Source organism: Macaca thibetana, chromosome 3, assembly GCF_024542745.1.
Source record: "Macaca thibetana thibetana isolate TM-01 chromosome 3, ASM2454274v1, whole genome shotgun sequence".
In the NCBI taxonomy this organism is placed as follows: domain Eukaryota; kingdom Metazoa; phylum Chordata; class Mammalia; order Primates; family Cercopithecidae; genus Macaca; species Macaca thibetana.
This window is the reverse complement of record NC_065580.1, coordinates 29,902,729-29,920,212: the sequence shown is the minus strand read 5'-3', so window position 1 is coordinate 29,920,212 and position 17,484 is coordinate 29,902,729. Positions and strand designations below refer to the sequence as shown.

The 17,484-nt window shown below is 38.2% G+C and overlaps 1 protein-coding gene across 4 annotated transcripts in view; it reads left to right on the top strand.

The window, feature by feature from the left end:
• AHCYL2 (adenosylhomocysteinase like 2) overlaps positions 1–17,484 on the top strand; it is a 210,643-nt gene that overhangs the window by 37,015 nt on the left and 156,144 nt on the right. The window contains exon 1 of one of the 4 annotated variants that reach the window (XM_050782528.1): positions 12,998–13,088. The exons of the other annotated variants lie outside the window; for them this stretch is intronic. The gene's annotated coding sequence lies outside the window, so the exon portion shown is untranslated. Of the gene's footprint in view, positions 1–12,997; positions 13,089–17,484 lie in introns of those variants that run through there. 4 annotated transcript variants of the gene reach the window in all.

The following is a 17,484-nucleotide window of genomic DNA, read 5'->3' as shown; positions in this document are numbered from 1 at the left end:
TCAGTTTTCTTCCTTGTTCAGGTCACTGTACTGTTACTTTATTACCTATGAATTTGTATTAACTTTTAAGCTGTCAATTCAGGACAAAGGCCCACCTTAAGCTTATAGTCAACTGAACTCTCATCAACACATGCTAAAATTGATTTCAATTTTTTTTTTTTTGAGACGGAGTCTTGCCCTGTCACCCAGGTTGGAGTGCAGTGGTGTGATCTCGGCTTACCACAACCTTCACCTCCTGGGTTCAGGCAATTCTCCTGCCTCAGCCTCCCCAGTAGCTGGGATTACAGGCATGCGCCACCACCCCTGGCTAATTTTTTGTATCTTTAGTAGAGACAGTGTTTCACCATGTTGTCCAGGCTGGTCTCGAACTCCTGACCTTAAGTGATCTGCCCACCTCAGCCTTCCAAAGTGCTGGGATTACAGGCATGAGCCACAGTACCTGGCCTGAAATGGATTTCTTATTCGCTGTGTACTTCTAGAAAATAAGTGCATGTATATTTACCCTTGATAAATTTTATTTTGTATTTTCAGCACATTGTTTCTATATGTTCAGATATTTGATCTTTTATAATTTTTAATGATATCTTTTATATCTTTAATGATATTATTTAATTTTTATAGATAAGTTTAGATCACCAGAAAATTTATAAGCTGCCATTTAAAGCTTCACAGTATTGATAAACATCTACTAAGATAAGGCCAAATAGAGAGTTCTGTGGCAACTATTAGTTACTTCTGTCCAGATTTATGTTAACCATTGGTTAATAATCTGAGAATGGTTGTTCAACCAGTTATAAATCTATCACTTAACTAGAATAAGAAAGTTAATCTTGATTTCAGCGATATGTTTTGGACCTACTTTATGTTATTTCTCTGATCTTTTAGTCTAATAATTTTGTCAAAAGTAAAATGAGGTTAGCATGATTGTTTTTCTTCTTGGTGAACCCCATTCTGACTTACCGTGTTCTCTGTACCCCTTCCCTACCCCACCATAGGCTAACATAGGAAATCTTTGTTAAACCTTTAATCTATGATTTCAAGAATCTAGTCTCTTTTTTTCCTTTGAAATTGAGAAAATTAAAATTGAACTTTATTGTCTCTAGTCTTCTGGCTTCTCTTCCATTTTTCATGAGAGATCATGGAGATCTTAGGCTGTAATTTAACTGGTCCTAGATATTTGCATTTACTAAAAGCTACTGGGTGCTCTTTTATTATCTTTTCTCCTATTTCAGGTTTCAGTTTCCTCTTAACCATTTGCATTCTCTTTTCAGTATGGAAAATTACTCTGGATAAAGAAAATGCAAGCAAAATAAGAGTTGAATAGATTCGATTTTCTGTATTACTTTTTAACATGGTAGAAGGGCCTGTCTCATGTTTTTGCATATAACATCACTGAAAAAAGACTATATGTTTGCACTTTTTGTAAGCTTATATTGATATTCTGTTATGTGCCAGGCACTGCATTAGATTCTTGGGCTCCAAATATAAATAAGATATGGTCTCTGTTCTCGAGGAGGTCACAATATAATTGGAGAGATACGTATTTATGTAAATATTTACCATATAGCAAGAGCTGCTGGCCAGGATCAGAAAATACACTTTGAGGGTTAGAAAAATAAGACAGGGATTTATGCTGAATGAGGTGGCGAAATGTACATATTCAATATGCTATAGGAGGAGTCATGAATATTTATGAAAGGAGAAACATGTACATGCACAGTTGAGCTTCTTACCCCTTTATGAGTTGCATGTACAGAGAAAAGGCAGCATTAGCATCATTCAATGGTGGAGTTTTTGAGCCTCTGGCCTCAAAAGGTGAAGCAGAGGACATGAAAAGCCTCACTGCGCATCCTCTGTAGACTGGCCAGAACCACTCCGTGGTTGGTGGTCTCCTGTTAGGAAGGAATGCTGGTTGGTGGTTGTGAGGAAACCACAAAAGGGAGGGGCAGTGTCAGGAGGCTGGTTTATATTAGCAGTTGAGCAAGTAAAAAGGCTGGTTTCTGTTTAACCCTTAGGAAAGAAGCCTAATGGTGGGCAGCGAGGGATGGGTATAATGAGGCATGTCTGACCTTTCACCTGGTCATGACTGGGAACTCAGATTTCAGGGTTTCTCTGGGGTCTCCTTGGCCAAGAGATGGTCACTTCAGTCAGTTGAGGGGCTTAGAATTTTATTTCTCAGGAGGAACAACATTCCTTTTCTTGAAGAATAGCATGTAATAAGTTGACATGAAAATGGAGGGTAAAGGCTGTCCTGATGTGTTTAGAAATCTTAAAATAATCCAGGATGGTTGGAATATGGAATAGGAGTCCCAAGAAATGAGGTTGGAAGTGGGACCATATCAGAAAGGGCCTTATATTCTTTGCTAGAATTTGGACTCCAGGAGGCACAGGAGTGTCACTGAAGGGTTTTAAGCTGGGGATGTGATCAAAACCAAGCCTGTCTAGTCCTTCCTTGTGACATACTATATAATTAAGTTTAGTCTAAGTTATGTTGTGGTAACAAACAGTCCCCATATTTCAGTGGCTTATAATAACAAGGATATATTTTTTGCTCATACTACATGTCCATTGTGTAGCTTTGTTCCAAGACTTAGGCTAAATGCTCCTATCTGAGACATTGTCTCTTGTAGTAGAGAGAAATGGGCATTGGAAGAACCACTTGCTCTGAAAGTTTCTGTTCAGAAGTGGGATATGCCATTTCCTCTTACTTCCTAACATCATTGGCTAAAGCAAGTAATGTGGCCAAACTTGATATCAACTGGACAGGTTGTCTAATTCTCCACCAGGAAGGAGCAGTGATTTTTGAATAATAATGGCATCTATGTACGTGTATCAAATTTTATTTCTTTGCTTTCTGGGATTACCTGGGAGCATCTGGTGGCTGTGTTCCCAGTGATTTGAAGTAGCTTGAGGGAATAAAGCTAGTTGTAGGCAGAGAAATGAGATACCAGAAAATATCGTGGCAGCTTTAGTTTGTTTCTCTTCTCCCTGGGGCTGTCCTGGTTCCTGAAACTTTCCTTTGTGTCTGTGAACTAATAGGAGAGTGCCATGATCAGATGTGCATTTTAGCAAGATTATGTCGGATGCAATATGGAGAATAGGGAGAATGCATTAGAGTAAAAGCAGGAATAACAGTTAGTGCCTTGTGTAGAAAGAATGATTAATAATCTGTTTCAGATACAGAAGGACAAACTAAGGGCCTGGCAATGGAAATGGAAAAATGTAGGATTCTTTTAGAGTTACCTGAGAGCCTGGCTATTGTGGGGAGAAATAGAAGGAAGAGAGTTATGTCCAGGGAGGGCATTTGAGTGGATGGTGGTGCCTTCACCAACATAAGGGGTAAAACAGGTCAGAGGAGAAGATATTTTAGACGTTGAGTTTGAGGTGTCTTAGGAACATCTAAGTGGAGATGATTAGTAGGCAAATTGGATAAACTGGTATCGAGCTCACAGGATGTAAAGAGTGTTATTAAAATGATGGTTCATGGAATGTAAGGGTAAGAAATCATGGGTAAGAAGGAAGGGAAAAAAGGAGATGACCGAGAGACTGAAAGTAAAAGAATTAGTAAGCTAAGTCTGTGAAATTATATTAGAGAAAATTAAACAAGCAAGCTAAAAAGCCAGAGAACAGGATACCTAAATTAGCCATTATGGAGGTGGAACAGTTTCTAGTGGTGATAAGGTCTGGAGAAACCTTGGTTGTGCTTAGCTGAGTTAGAATGGAGCAGAACGTCATTGGAGATGACATTAAGGAACTCAAAGGCTAAGGTCTTTTTGGGACACCCATGTGGATTGTTGCTTGTTCAGTGTGACAGAGACTCCTAATTGTCTACTCAATATCCAGTTTCTACTTCTTCCTTATTAGCAGAACACTAAGCAGTATGCATTGGAAAAACTATACATAGAATTAAATTCAACTGCATATAACAGTAACCCCCAATAACAATGCCTTATATTGTATATGGGTTTATTTTTGTTAAAAAATCAGCTTAGTTGCACATCTTTTACAGAATTTATGGTATTTATTAGATTCTAACTTGAGTAAATTATATACATGATTTATTAAATCTGGTCAGTTATAACCCAGAATATATGTATTGTGTTTTATTTATAAAGAAATATATAGATAAACGTTTACAAGATTGTTATGATGGCTCCTCCACAGGAATTAGAGACCGAGACTCCTGTCATTTTTCTCTCCATTGTTCTTAGTATGTTGCTTCTATCATTAGGGATGCTTTCATGGCTTAAGATGACTGCTGGAGCTCAGGGCATTATTTCAACATTATATGAAGCAAGGAGGAAGGGGGAAAAGGCAAAAAGGGCATCCCAGAAGCCCCACCCAACAACTTCTGCTTACATTTCATCTGATAAACTGAGGTTGATGGTGGAATTTAGGATGACTAGAATCTGAGAGAGGAATCTGATAGATGGCAGTAACTAGGGAAAGAGATGAGAGAGTTGAATGGCATGACCTTGAAGGAGCTGCTTTTTTATAAGAGAGTGAAGAAGTAGTATTCTGGCAGAGTGTGGCAGGTGCAGAGGTTCTGAGGGGTGTGTGTGGGTGAGGGAAGTTTATCAGACATTTTTCAGGAATTAACAAGGAGGCAGGTGTGGCTGGAATAGAGTAAGGATGGGGGAGGGTTGTGGAGATAAGGCTGGCAGGTAACGAGCCAGTGTCATATATGGTGTTAAAGGTCATATTCAGGATTATGCTTTAGCTTTTGCTTTAAATGAGATAGAAAACCATTGGAAGGTTTTGAGCAAAGAATGACAGGATCATATTTAAGTTTTGAAAAGATCGCTCTGGCTGTAGGGTTGAGAATAGAATGAAGGGGTCAGGAGACCAGTTAGGAGGTTACTGCAATAACTAGCGAAGAGATGATAGTAGTTTGGAGCAGATAATAGCAGTGAAGATGAGAGAAGTGGCCAGATTCTGCATATATCTTAGTAGAGCAAAAAAGATATGCTAATGTATTTGATGAGCGTTTGAAAGAGAAAAGTTTTAGATGACTTCGAAGTCTTTGTCCAGAACAGTTGTAAGCATAAAAGCAATAGGGAGAAACTGTCCAAAATGAGGACAATTGCATTGGTACAGTGACCTTCTGTAGGTGTAGTCAGTGCCTTCCTGTTTTAGTATATTCTTGTTTCTTGTCTCTTTTTCTTTTTTCTCAGTGCACATTTAACTAGTTTTCAATACATTCGCTATTTTGCTCAGTCAGCAAATGACTGTTAACAATTACAAAGTTGATTCAGCCTTTATTGGTTAGGCTTCTTTGGTTGCAAAACAAACCAAAATTGACTTTGTTCAATTGACTTAAGCAAAAAAGGTGGTAGATGGATGAGAAGGAAGGAGGGGAAAGGATAATGGAGGTAAGTCACAGAGTAAGGAAATGCTAAAGAATTACACGTTGGGGCTGGGTGTGGTGGCTCACGCCTGTAATCCCAGTTACTCTGGAGGCTGAGTCAGGAGAATGACTTGAACCCGGGAGGCAGAGGTTGCAGTGAGCCGAGATCTCGCAATTGCACTCCAGCCTGGGCAACAAGAGTGAAACTCCATCTCCCGCCAAAAAAAAAAAAAAGAAAAAAAAATTACACCTTGGGAGAACCCTGAACTAAAGTATCTCACTGAGATCTAAGTAGCATAATGGACATAATGGTTTTTACCAGGGTAACGTCATCTGGACAAATCACTCATATCATTGAGTATCTAATTTAATAATGGTACTGAGCTAGATACTGGGGGCAGGGAGTAGGAGGGGGGCAGTCCAAAGCTGAATAAAATATAGTACATACCTTTGGAGGGTTGTAATAGAGTAGAATTCATAAATCATGGCTATCACTTATTCAAATTAGAATGTAATAAATACCATAAATGCTACAAAAGATATTAAAGACGATTAGATGATTTTGTATGACTAACCATAGCAATATTTAACATTTTAGACATAAATAGATTTTAAAGGAAAGATAAATGTAAGAAAATGTCAGATAAATTATTTTTTGCCCACTAAAACAATGCAAAATATTTACGTTGTGGAGACATAGTAAATTATGGTACATTCATAGAGCATAATACTAAGCAGCCATCAGAAATGATGTTGCACAGATATGCCTAATGAGAAGGGGAAATGATCATTTTCTTTTAAATTAAAAACAAAAAACAGATTATGAAATCTCACAAATAGAAAATCTGAAATTGAACATGAGTGGGGTGTGTGTGTATGTATGAGAGAGAGTAGTACACCCTCCAATTTATTGAGTTCACTCAAGGAGTGTTTTTTTTTTGTGTGTGTGTGTGTGTGTGTGTATGTGTATACACCCTCCAATTTATTGAGTTCACTCAAGCCTTATTAGATATTTTTTTTTGAGACAGAGTTTCACTCTTGTTGCCCAGGCTGGAGTGCAGTGGCACCATCTCGGCTCACTGCAAACCCCACCTCCCAGGTTCAAGCGATTCTCCTGCCTCAGCGTCCCTAGTAGCTGGGATTACAGGTGCCTGCCACCATGCCTGGCTAATTTTTGTATTTTAGTAGAGACAGGGTTTCTCCATGTTGTCCAAGCTGGTCTCGAACTCCTGATCTCAGGTAATCCGTCCACTTTGGCCTCTCAGGGTGCTGAGATTACAAGCATGAGCCACCGTGCCTGGCCCCAAGCCTTATTAGATTTGAATGTTAGTGTGAATAGTATATTTGAGGTGGAGGTGAGGCTAGTATGGAAGGTGAAGAGAATAGTCAGGCTATTGTAATTATCTAAGTAAGAGAGGATAAGGGCCTGACCCTAAGATAGGAAGTAGAAAAGAGGGAATCTTATGGGAGAGATGTTAAGATGATGGAATTGATAGAATTTGGTGACTGACTTCTGTATGTGTGTGTGGGAGTGGATGCTCTGTGTGATAACAGAGAAAGATGAGTTTCTAGTCTTATATGATTGGATAAATGGTCATACTCCCTCCTATTTATTTAACAGTACCTATAACATGGGAGTAGAAAGCTCTGAAAATGTCATATGATCTGTTTTAAGAAAAAAGAGGATGAGGGGAAATACTGAGAGAGAGGAAAGTGAGGAATTTCTTTTGAAGACTTTTTGGACAAACTTGCTATTTCAATTCATTCCCCTTTTACTCCTAGTTGTACTAGGAGTAAACATAGTAGTTTAAACTAGTAATTAGTAATTTACTAAATTTAAACTAATAGTTTCCAAGTCTGAATTTTAACAGTCTCGACTGATTTTTAAGCCTCTATGTTATTTTGAGGATCTTGTTTTTATCAGCTATACCTTAAAGAAGCTCAGCTTTGAAAGAGCTTTGTGACATAACCAGGTTTTGGAAAGATCAAGGTATGAAAATACTATAACTTTGAAGGCAGCATTAGGGAGTTTGCTTGTGCTTTCTTTTTGTGTTTTTGGTTTTGGTTTTTTTTTTTTTTTTTTTTTTTTTTTTTTTTTTTTTTTTGAGACGGAGTCTCGCTCTGTCGCCCAGGCTGGAGTGCAGTGGCATGATCTCGGCTCACCACAACCTCTGCCTCCCAGGTTCAAGTGATTCTCCTGCCTCAGCCTCGTGAGTAGCTGGGACTACAGGCATGTGCCACCATACCCGGCTAATTTTTGTATTTTTTTTAGTAGAGATGAGGTTTCACTATGTTGGCCAGGCCGGTCTTGAACTCCTGACCTTAGGATCCACCCACTTCGGCTTCCCAAAGTGTTGGGATTACAGGCATGAGCCACTGCACCCAGCCACTTGTGCTTTCTTGGAAACAACATTAATGCTGTGGTTGAATCCTTCCTTTGTTTAAACAAACCAAAAGTAAGATTTGAAGGCTGCTTGGTGGGCTGAATTTCTCTTTTGGTAGAATGTTTTAGCTTTTTGAAAATAAATAGACCTCTTTACTTTTTAAAAATAGCTTTATTGAGATATAATTTCATACTACAAAGTTCACTCATTTAAAGCATACAATTCAGTGAGTGATTTTTTTTCATATTTACAGAGTGTATAACCATTACTGTAATTTAATTTTGGAACATTTTCATCATCCCAGAAAGAAACCTTGTGCTAATCATTCCCTAGGCAACCACGAATCTATTTTCTCTCTCTGGACATTTCATATAATTTGCCTATTCTGGACATTTCATATAAATGGGATCATAACCATATGTGTAGACCTTTTGGCTTTCAAAGTTTCTTTTTTTTTTCTTTTTTTCCTAAATGATTCCTGTGTTTATTTTTTTTACTTACTCTGTTGCCCAGTCTGAAGTGTGGTGGCACGATGATTGCCCAGTGTAGCCTCAACCTCCCTGGCTCAAGCCATCCTCCCACATCAGCCTACTGTGTCCTACTGGGACCACCATGCTGTGCACCACCATGCCTAATTTTTTTTTTTTTTTTTTGAGACAGAGTCTTCTCTATTGGCCAGACTGGAGCGTAGTGGCGCAATTTCAGCTCACTGCAACCTCTGCCTCCTGGGTTCAAGTGATTCTCCTGCCTCAGCCTCCCAGGTAGCTGGGATTACAGGCATGCATCACCATGCCTGGCTAATTTTTTTTTTTTTTTTATTTTGAGTAGGGACAGGGTTTCACCATGCTGACCAGGCTGGTCTTGAACTCCTGACCTCGTGATCCACCCACCTTGACCTCCCAAAGTGTTGAGATTATAAGTGTGAGCCACCGTGCCTGGCTTTTTTTTTTTTTTTTTTTTTTTTTTTGAATAGAGATGGGGGTCTCACTATGTTGCCAAGGCTTGTCTTGAACTCCTAGACTCAGGCGGCCCTCTTGCCTCAGCCTCTTAAAGTGTAGCCACCACGTCCAGCCCTAAATGAGTTCTTTTTGTGTTCCATAATTTTTAGAGTTCACCCTAAATTTTACAGTGTCTATAGCTTGATAAATTTGCTTGATACTTAAGTCATGCTTATATCCTTCTTATTAAATGCATAATATATGTCACATAAATAATTTGTAATGCATTTTTATAGACATTAAAAGATATTCCTTATTGATATTGTTCCAATGTCTTTCATTTATAATTTCTTATTACCATTTTTGCTTCTATCTACTACTCACTTTCTAGCTAAAGTGTTTATACTTACAGTGATGGAAAGTTTTTGACTCAGACCTTCCTTATTGCTGCACATTATTTAATTTTACAGTGTTTGGTAGAAGCAAGGTCAAGAGTTTACTGAAAAGAAAATGAAGCCCATTAGGAGACTATTAGGTATATCTTAATATTTCCTTTCTCAGTTCCTTTAGACCCTTCCTCATTGTATTATCTGGGTCACACTGGTTGAGGGATTCTACCTTCCTAGTGTAATGTCAGTTGTGTTTAGAACTGCCTTGACATACATACCTGCTTTGTTGGTGTCCTCTTCCATTAGTCACCAGAGTACAGAGATATTCAGTTCCAATGGTAAAAATAGTATACATTCCTTTAGTTAGAATCTTCTTAGTGCAAATAACCTTTGACCTATGAGTCCTGTCCATGCTAAAAGGCAGAACATTTTTCACTTTTTTCTTTGAGTTTCTCTTCCTGTGACCTCCCCCTCCTTGTTATATGTTTACATTTGACAAAAGGGGAAAGAACACTCAAGATTCCTAGTCACATGCCAGATAAATATATAATAGACATTATTTTAAATCTATAGCTGAGCTTGTGAAAAAGTAAGGAAAACCCTTAGGGGAAAAAAATGATGAGGGCATTGAAAATCAGTGTTAACTACATAAGCTAAAGCTACGGCTGCTCTGGGTGGCTAAGAGACTTTAGTTTTAACAAATGGTAATAAGAGACTTTTTTACTCCTCTGCAGAAAGCTAAGTTCCTCAAAGGGCTACCACATTATTGAAAAGATGATCTAGAAAAAACATTTGCCCTGTGGTATAGAGAGATGTCAAGGAAGTTCGTCCACTCTGTGTGGGCTTTAGGTGAGAAAGGTTTCCCTGAGAATTTGTTACCTGGGCTTGTCTTCACATAGGTTTGGTTTAGGATGTTCCTCTTTCTGTGCGGTCCAGGAAACCCAAAGCCTAGAAATTAACATATAAAGTAGTCTTGAATCTGCAACAGTTCTATGGCATCAGGCTGAAGCAAATGCAAAACTTCTCTATAGGGATATCCTCAATCTAGGCCACACCAAATCTCACAGCTAAAGGTGCTCTTTTTTTTTTTTTTTTAATTTATTTATTATTATTATACTTTAAGTTGTAGGGTACATGTGCATAATGTGCAGGTTTGTTACATATGTATACTTGTGCCATGTTGCTGTGCTGCACCCATCAACTCGTCATTTACATCAGGTATAACTCCCAATGCAATCCCTCCCCCCTCCCCCTAAAGGTGCTCTTAAAAAAAATTTTTTTTTTTAAATAGACCTTCAAAAAATATAGTCACTGAAACTTAAAATTTGGTGGACAACATCAATGGTAGAATGGATACATTATGGTATATTCATACAACAGAATACTATTAAGCAATGGAAATGAATAAACTGCTGCTATGCACAAGATCATGGCTGAATAACGATAATGTTGAAGGAAGGAAGCCAGATGTAAAATAATATGTACTATGTAATTTTATTTATGTAAAGCTAAAAACCCAACATATGATGTTAGGGGTCAGTATAGTAATTTTTGAGGAAGAGGGAAGGGATAGTGATTAGGAGGTGGGATGAGGGAAGTTTCTAGGGTGCTGGTAACCTTGGATTTTTGTCCTGGGTGATAGTTACATGGCTGTTTCACTCTGTTATAATTCATTGAATTTATCATTTGTATACTTCCTCCATTTAATAGAAAGCAGATAAGGAAAATGTAATAAATATCATAGAAAAGATAGGATAAATAGAACACATAATAAAAGATGGTAGAGATAAATCCAAATGCATCAGTAATCATACTGAATGTAAATGAATTACACTTACTGAAACAAAGACAGATTGTCTGTTGTAGCATGTTTTCAAGATGGCTGATGTTAGTTCCTTCCCTCCACATGTGCACCACCCCCATCTAGTGGTGGAGTTTATTCCTCTGCTCATACCAAATCTAGGCTGGCCTTAGTAACTTGTTTGACTGGTGAAATGTGGCAGAGATAACATTCTGGGACTTTCAAGGCCAGTTCATGAAAAGTTTTGCAGCTTCCATCTAGGCCTCTTTGAACATTCTCTTTTGGATTGCTGTACTATGGAACATTCAGTCTGGGAACCTAGCTGCCATGCTGTGAGAAGTCCAAGCCAGATGGAGAGGCTCAGCTGAGCTCCTAGCCAACAGCCAACATCACCTTTCAGCTGTGTGAGTGAATAAAGGAATCATCTTGGACATTCCAGTTCCAATAGGCATCATATGGAGAAAAGCCCAGGCCCTAGGCATATGGCTCCCAGTCTAGTCATCCTAAATCAATGGAGCCACCGTATCTGAGGCCCCAGATGTTGTAGAGCGGACACAGGCTGTTCCTGCTATACCCTGTCTGAATCAGAATTGTGAGTATAATAAAATGGTTGTAGTTTTATGCCACTAAGCTTTAGGGTAGTTTGTAGTGGTAGATAACTGAAACCAAATTTGGTACCTTGAAATGAGGTGCCGCCAAAACCTACAATTTGCATTGGCTTTGGAATTTGGTGAGGGTTGAAGATAGAGGGACCTTGAGAAGACAGTGAGGGCTTGAAACACAGTGAGAAAAGTGTTATTGGAGGCTGGGAAAAGAGTGAACCTTTGTTATATAGTGATACAAGGTTTATTGGTACTGCCACGTGTGGTTACATAGACCACAGAAAATATATCTAATGACTTCAATATATCTAAGGAGATTTCTAGGCAGAATGTTGAAAAAATGTTACCTAGTTTTTTCTAAGTATGATAAGGTACAAATAGATAAATGAACTAAAAAGTGAACAACTAAGTTTTAAAACAGAACTTAGAGGAAATATTTCTAACCCAGGAATGGTTGTGTTACTATAGAAAATAAAACTTTCTCATCTCTAGTTGCTTCAAATGGCCAATAACTTTTATTATTATTATTATTATTATTATTTTGAGACAGAGGTTTTCTTTATTGCTCAGGCTGGAGTGCAATGGTGTGATCTCGGCTCACTGCAACCTCTGTCTCCCGGTTTCAAGCGATTCTCCTGCCTCAGCCTCCCTAGTAGCTGGGATTACAGGCATGCACCACCACGCCTGGCTAATTTTGTATTTTTAGTAGAGATGAGGTTTCTCCATGAAGAACTCCCGACCTTAGGTAATCCGCCCACGTCAGCCTCCCAAAGTGCTGGGATTACAGGCATGAGCCACTGTGCCTGCCTGACTTCAGAAAGATTTAAGACAGTGCCTCATAAAACCTTTCAATTAGATAAAGGGATATCTAGAAGTCTTAAGGGAATACTTCTTAGGCTCACCTGTTAAACAGTAGGGCTTCTAGGGATCTTAAGAGTGTTTTCTTACAGTAGCCTCACGTAAGACTTGAGATAGAAAGGGTGGATGTGGCTTTTGTCTGCTGGAGTGAATCCCAATAAGATTCATAGGAAACCCACAAGATTTTAAAGAAATCGTAATAATAAAAGAGCATTCAGCTTGGATTAAAAGGAACAGAGACAGTAGAAAGTGAAAATAGGCCTTTAGATTTCCAATCATCTATAGGCAGGAAACAAGCTAATAAGGCCACTCCATTGCAAAAATTAACCCATCTCTTAGGTAAAAAGAAGGATAACTCAGAAACTGGGAGGGTAGAGCCAAGGGTTGTAGAGAGTCATTCTCAAGGTGTAGGACTTGGCTGTAATAGAGGAACTGGTGATGTGTGTCTGATTAGATTTCAGAATTGTTATGGGCCAGTAACTGTTATGTGTCTCCTGTTCCTTCTCCCTTTTTCCTCACATTTTGAATGAGAGTGTCTATTGTGGTTATCCTAAGTCAGTCTCACTATTGTATGTTTGTATGTTGGGTGTGTGGGAGCAGATAATTTGTTTCTTTAATTCAGATCAGGAGGAACTATACTGCAGTAGCTGTACCTGAGGAACTGCATCTGAGGAGCCTCAACCACATCTGGACCTGATTTAGATATCGAGATTCTGGACATCAAGCTGATGCCATAATGAAATGAGACTTTTGAAGGTCTTAGAAGAGGGTGAGTGTATTTTGCATGTGGGAGGGACTTGTTGGGGCCAGAGGGTGGTCTGTGGTAGCTTGTCTCCAAAGTGGCCATCACCAATTTCTTCCCTTCTTGCCATTCAGAAGTGGAGTCTATTTCCCTTGTCCCCTTGAATCTGGGCTGGCTTTAGCAACTTGCTTAACCCATAGAATGTAACTTTCTGGGACTGCAGAGGCTAGGTCATAAAAAGCCTTGTATCTTCTGCCTATATTCCTTGGAATCCTCTCTCTTGGACTGCTTGCGCACGGAACCCAGCCACCATGCTGTGAAAATCCCAAGCCAGATGGAGAGGACACATGTAAGCACTGGTTGATAGCCACATTGAGCTACCAGCAAACAGCCAGTATCAACTGTCAGCCTTATGAGTGAGTGAAGGAACCATGTTTAATAATCCAGCCCTAGCAGACACCACCTGGAGAAGAGCCAAGGTTTCAGACTTATGGCCCATGTTGACATCTCAGCCATCTTCATCCTTTCAGGGCACCCCACCTGAGTTCCCAGACATTGTCATTCAGAGACAAGCTGTCTCTGCTGTGCCCTGCCAGAATTTCTGGCCCACAGAATCATGAGAATAATAAAATGATTATTGTTTAACACTACTAAGATTTAGAATAGTTTTTAAATTTAGCCATAGATAACTGGAACATGGCCAGGTGCAGTGGCTCACACCTCTAATTTCAGAACTTTGGGAGGCTGAGACAGGCGGATCACCTGAGGTTAGGAGTTCGAGACCAGCCTGGCCAACATGGTGAAACCCCGTCTCTACTAAAAATACAAAAATTAGTCAGGTATGGTGGTGCACGCTTGTAATGGTGGCAGGCACCTATAATCCCAGCTGCTTGGGAGGCTGAGGCAGGAGAATCTCATGAACCTGGGAGGTAGAGGTTGCAGTGAGCTAAGATTGTGCCACTGCACTCCAGCCTGGGCGACAGAGCAAGACCTTGTCTCCAAAAAAAAAAAAGATAACTGGAACATTGCCAAACTGAATAGAAAATAATCCAAGTCTATGCAGTTTATAAGAAATACATCCAAGACATCAAGAATGAGAGAGATTGGAAATAAAGATATGAAAAAAACCTATTCCAGAAGAAAGCTGGTATAGCAGGTTAATAGTAGACAAAACTGATTTGAAGGCAAAAATAATTATTTGTATTAAAAATTATCAGAAAAAAATTGTAAAAGGAAGAATTAAGCTTCTTTCCAAATCAGTATGCATCCTATAGCGTGGCCTTAAAATATATAGATAGAATACAAAATATGTAGATAGAATATAGGAAGAAAATACATAGATACAAATATGAATAAATTTATAAATCTATAAAATGGGGAAATTTAACATGTCTTTTTGAGTAATTGATGGTCAGACAAAAAAACTTGAGAAAATAACAAGATTTGAACAAACAACCAACAGGCTTCATTTGTTGGATATGTACCAAGCCCCACACCTAATAGATAAGAATATACATTCTTTTTAGGGAGTTTTTAAAAAATTGAACACACACTGAATTCATAAATCCAGTCGCAACAAAACCAATGAATGGATATTATGCAGACTATTCTCATACTCAATTCAGTTAAGATTGAAATTGAGCAAAAAGATAACCAAAATAATTTCATATATTTGGAAATTTAAAAGCATACTTCTAAGTAGCTAATAGAGCAAAGAAAAAATAATAATGGAAATTATAAGTAAAGCTGAATGATAATATAAATACTGTGCATCAGAATTATGGGTTACAACTAAAGCAGCATTTAGAGGGAAATTTATATCATCACAAAGAAGATGAGGGTAAGAAAAACTAATTAAGAACTTTAAAAAAGCCAGAGGGAAATTTACAGCCTTACATGCTTATATTAGAAAACAACAGAGCTCTTTATTTATCAGTCTTAGTATTTGACTGAAAAGTTATTTTTAAAAAGAAATGAATAAAAACCAAGGAAAGTAGAAGGGAAGAATAATAAAAATAACGGCAGAACCGAATGAAATTGAAAACAGCCTGGGCACTGCGGCTCATGCCTATAATCCCAGCAGTTTGGGAGGCTGAGGCAGGAGGATCACTTGAGGTTAGGAGTTCAAGACCAGCCTGGGCAACATAGTGAAATCCCGTCTCTACTAGAAGTGTAAAAATTAGCTGTGCATGGTGGTGGGCACCTGTAATCCCAGCTACTCGGGAGGCTGAGGCATGAGAATTGCTTGAACCTGGAAGGCAGAAGTTGCAATAAGCTGATATGCCACTGCACTCCAGCCTGGGCAACAGAGCAAGACTCTGTCTCAAAAAAAAAAATAAAGAAAAAACCCATAAAGATATAAAAGAATTAACAGAACAAAAGTTGGTTTTCTAAAAAAATGATTAAAATAAGACTAAGCCCTGCAAAGATTAATCAGCAAGACAGAGTGAAGATACAGATACTGCTAAGATTGAACAAGAAGACATATCTACAAATACAGCATAGATTATGAAATAACAAATGTATTATTAACAAATCTATGGTGCTAAATTGTACAACTTAGATAAAAGGAACAACGTTGTGAAAAATATATATAATTTACCAAAATTGACTCAAGGAGGAATACAAACCTGAAGAGACCTATAATCATTAAATATTTTGAATTAATAAGTAAAATACTACCTAATTGAAAAGAGGCACAGATGCAATTTTTACAGTAGTTTTATAAAGGGGTATAATTGACATACAAAAAACTGCAGATATTTAAATGTTACAATTTGGAAAGTTTTGACACATGTCTAAAACCATGAAACTATTGTTACAATGAAGATAAAGAACATATTTATTACCTCTAAAGTCTCTCTCTTTTTTTTTTTTTTTGAGATAGAGTCTCTCTCTGTTGCCCAGGCTAGATGCAGTGGTGCGATCTTGGCTCACTGCAACCTCCACCTCCTGGGTTCAAGCAATTCTCCTGCCTCAGCCTTCTGAGTAGCTGGAATTACAGGCGTGCACCACCACACCCAGTTAATTTTTTTGTATTTTTAGTAGAGACAGGGTTTTGCCACATCGCCCAAGCTAGTCTCGAACTCCTGGGTTCAGGCAATCTGCCCGCCTCGGCCTCCCAAAGTGCTAGGATTACAGGCGTGAGCCACCGCGCCTGGCCTCTCCTGTCTCTATCACCCAGTTTCATCCCTAGGCAATCACTGATCTGCTTCATGTTGTAATAGAGTCTGTATTTTCTAGGCTTTTAAGTGGAATCACACAGTATGTACTCTTTGGGGAGAGGGGAGCGGGGTAGTTCTGGCTTCTTCCACTTAGCATCATTATTTTGAGATTTATTTATGGTGTTGATTGATCAAAGGTCCATCTTTTTCATTGCTTAGTAGTACGATCATATGGTTAGACCACATTTGATTTATTCGTTCACCTGTTGACAGACACTTGGATTATTTCCAGTTTGAGGCTATTATAAATAATGCTTCTGTGAACATTTATAGAGATATGTTTTTGTTCATCATTGTTAAATATCTGGAAGTGTAATGGTTGGATTATATAAGTATATGGTTTAATTCTTAAGAAACTGCCAAACTGTTTTCCAAAGAGGTTTTGCCATTTTACATTCCCACCAGGTTTGAATTCCTCCACATCCTCATCAACATTTGGTATGGTCAGTCAGTATTTTTAGCCATACATTTGGTGTGGTCAGTCTTTATTTTTAGCCATTCTGATTAGCATAAAATAGTATTATTTCACTGTGTCTTTAATGTACTTAAATGACTAATGCTGAGAATCTTTTCATGTACTTTTTGTCATTTGTATGTCTCTTGTGGTAAAATACCTATTTAAATCTTTTGACCATTTTTATTTTATTTTTTATTTTTTTAGAGATGGGGTCTCCCTGTGTTGCCCAGGCTGGTCTCGAACTCCTGGGTTCAAGTGATCCTCCTACATCAGTCTCCCAGTGTGTTGGGATTACAGGCATGAGTCACCACATCCAGCCTCTTTTTACCATTTTTAATTAATTGGGTTATTTTCCAGTTATTGAGTTTTGAGAGTTCTTTATATATTCTAGATATAAGTCCTTTATCAGATAGATGATTTGCAAATATTTCCTCCCAGTCTGTGGCTTATTTTTTTTATTCTCTTTACAATGCCTTTCGAAGAGCACAATCTTTGTATTTTCATGAAGCCCAATTTATCAATTTGCTCTTTTATGGCTTGTAGTTTTGGTGTCATATCTAAGAAATCTTTGTCCAATCCAAGATTAGAAGAATTTTCTCTTATGTTTTCTTCTAGAAGCTTTATAATTCTGGTTTAACATTTTGTGCCAATGGCCCATTTTGAGTAATTTTTGTATATGGTACAAAGTTTGTATTGAAGCTTTTTTTTTTTTTTTTTTTGCGTATGAATATCTAATTGTTGC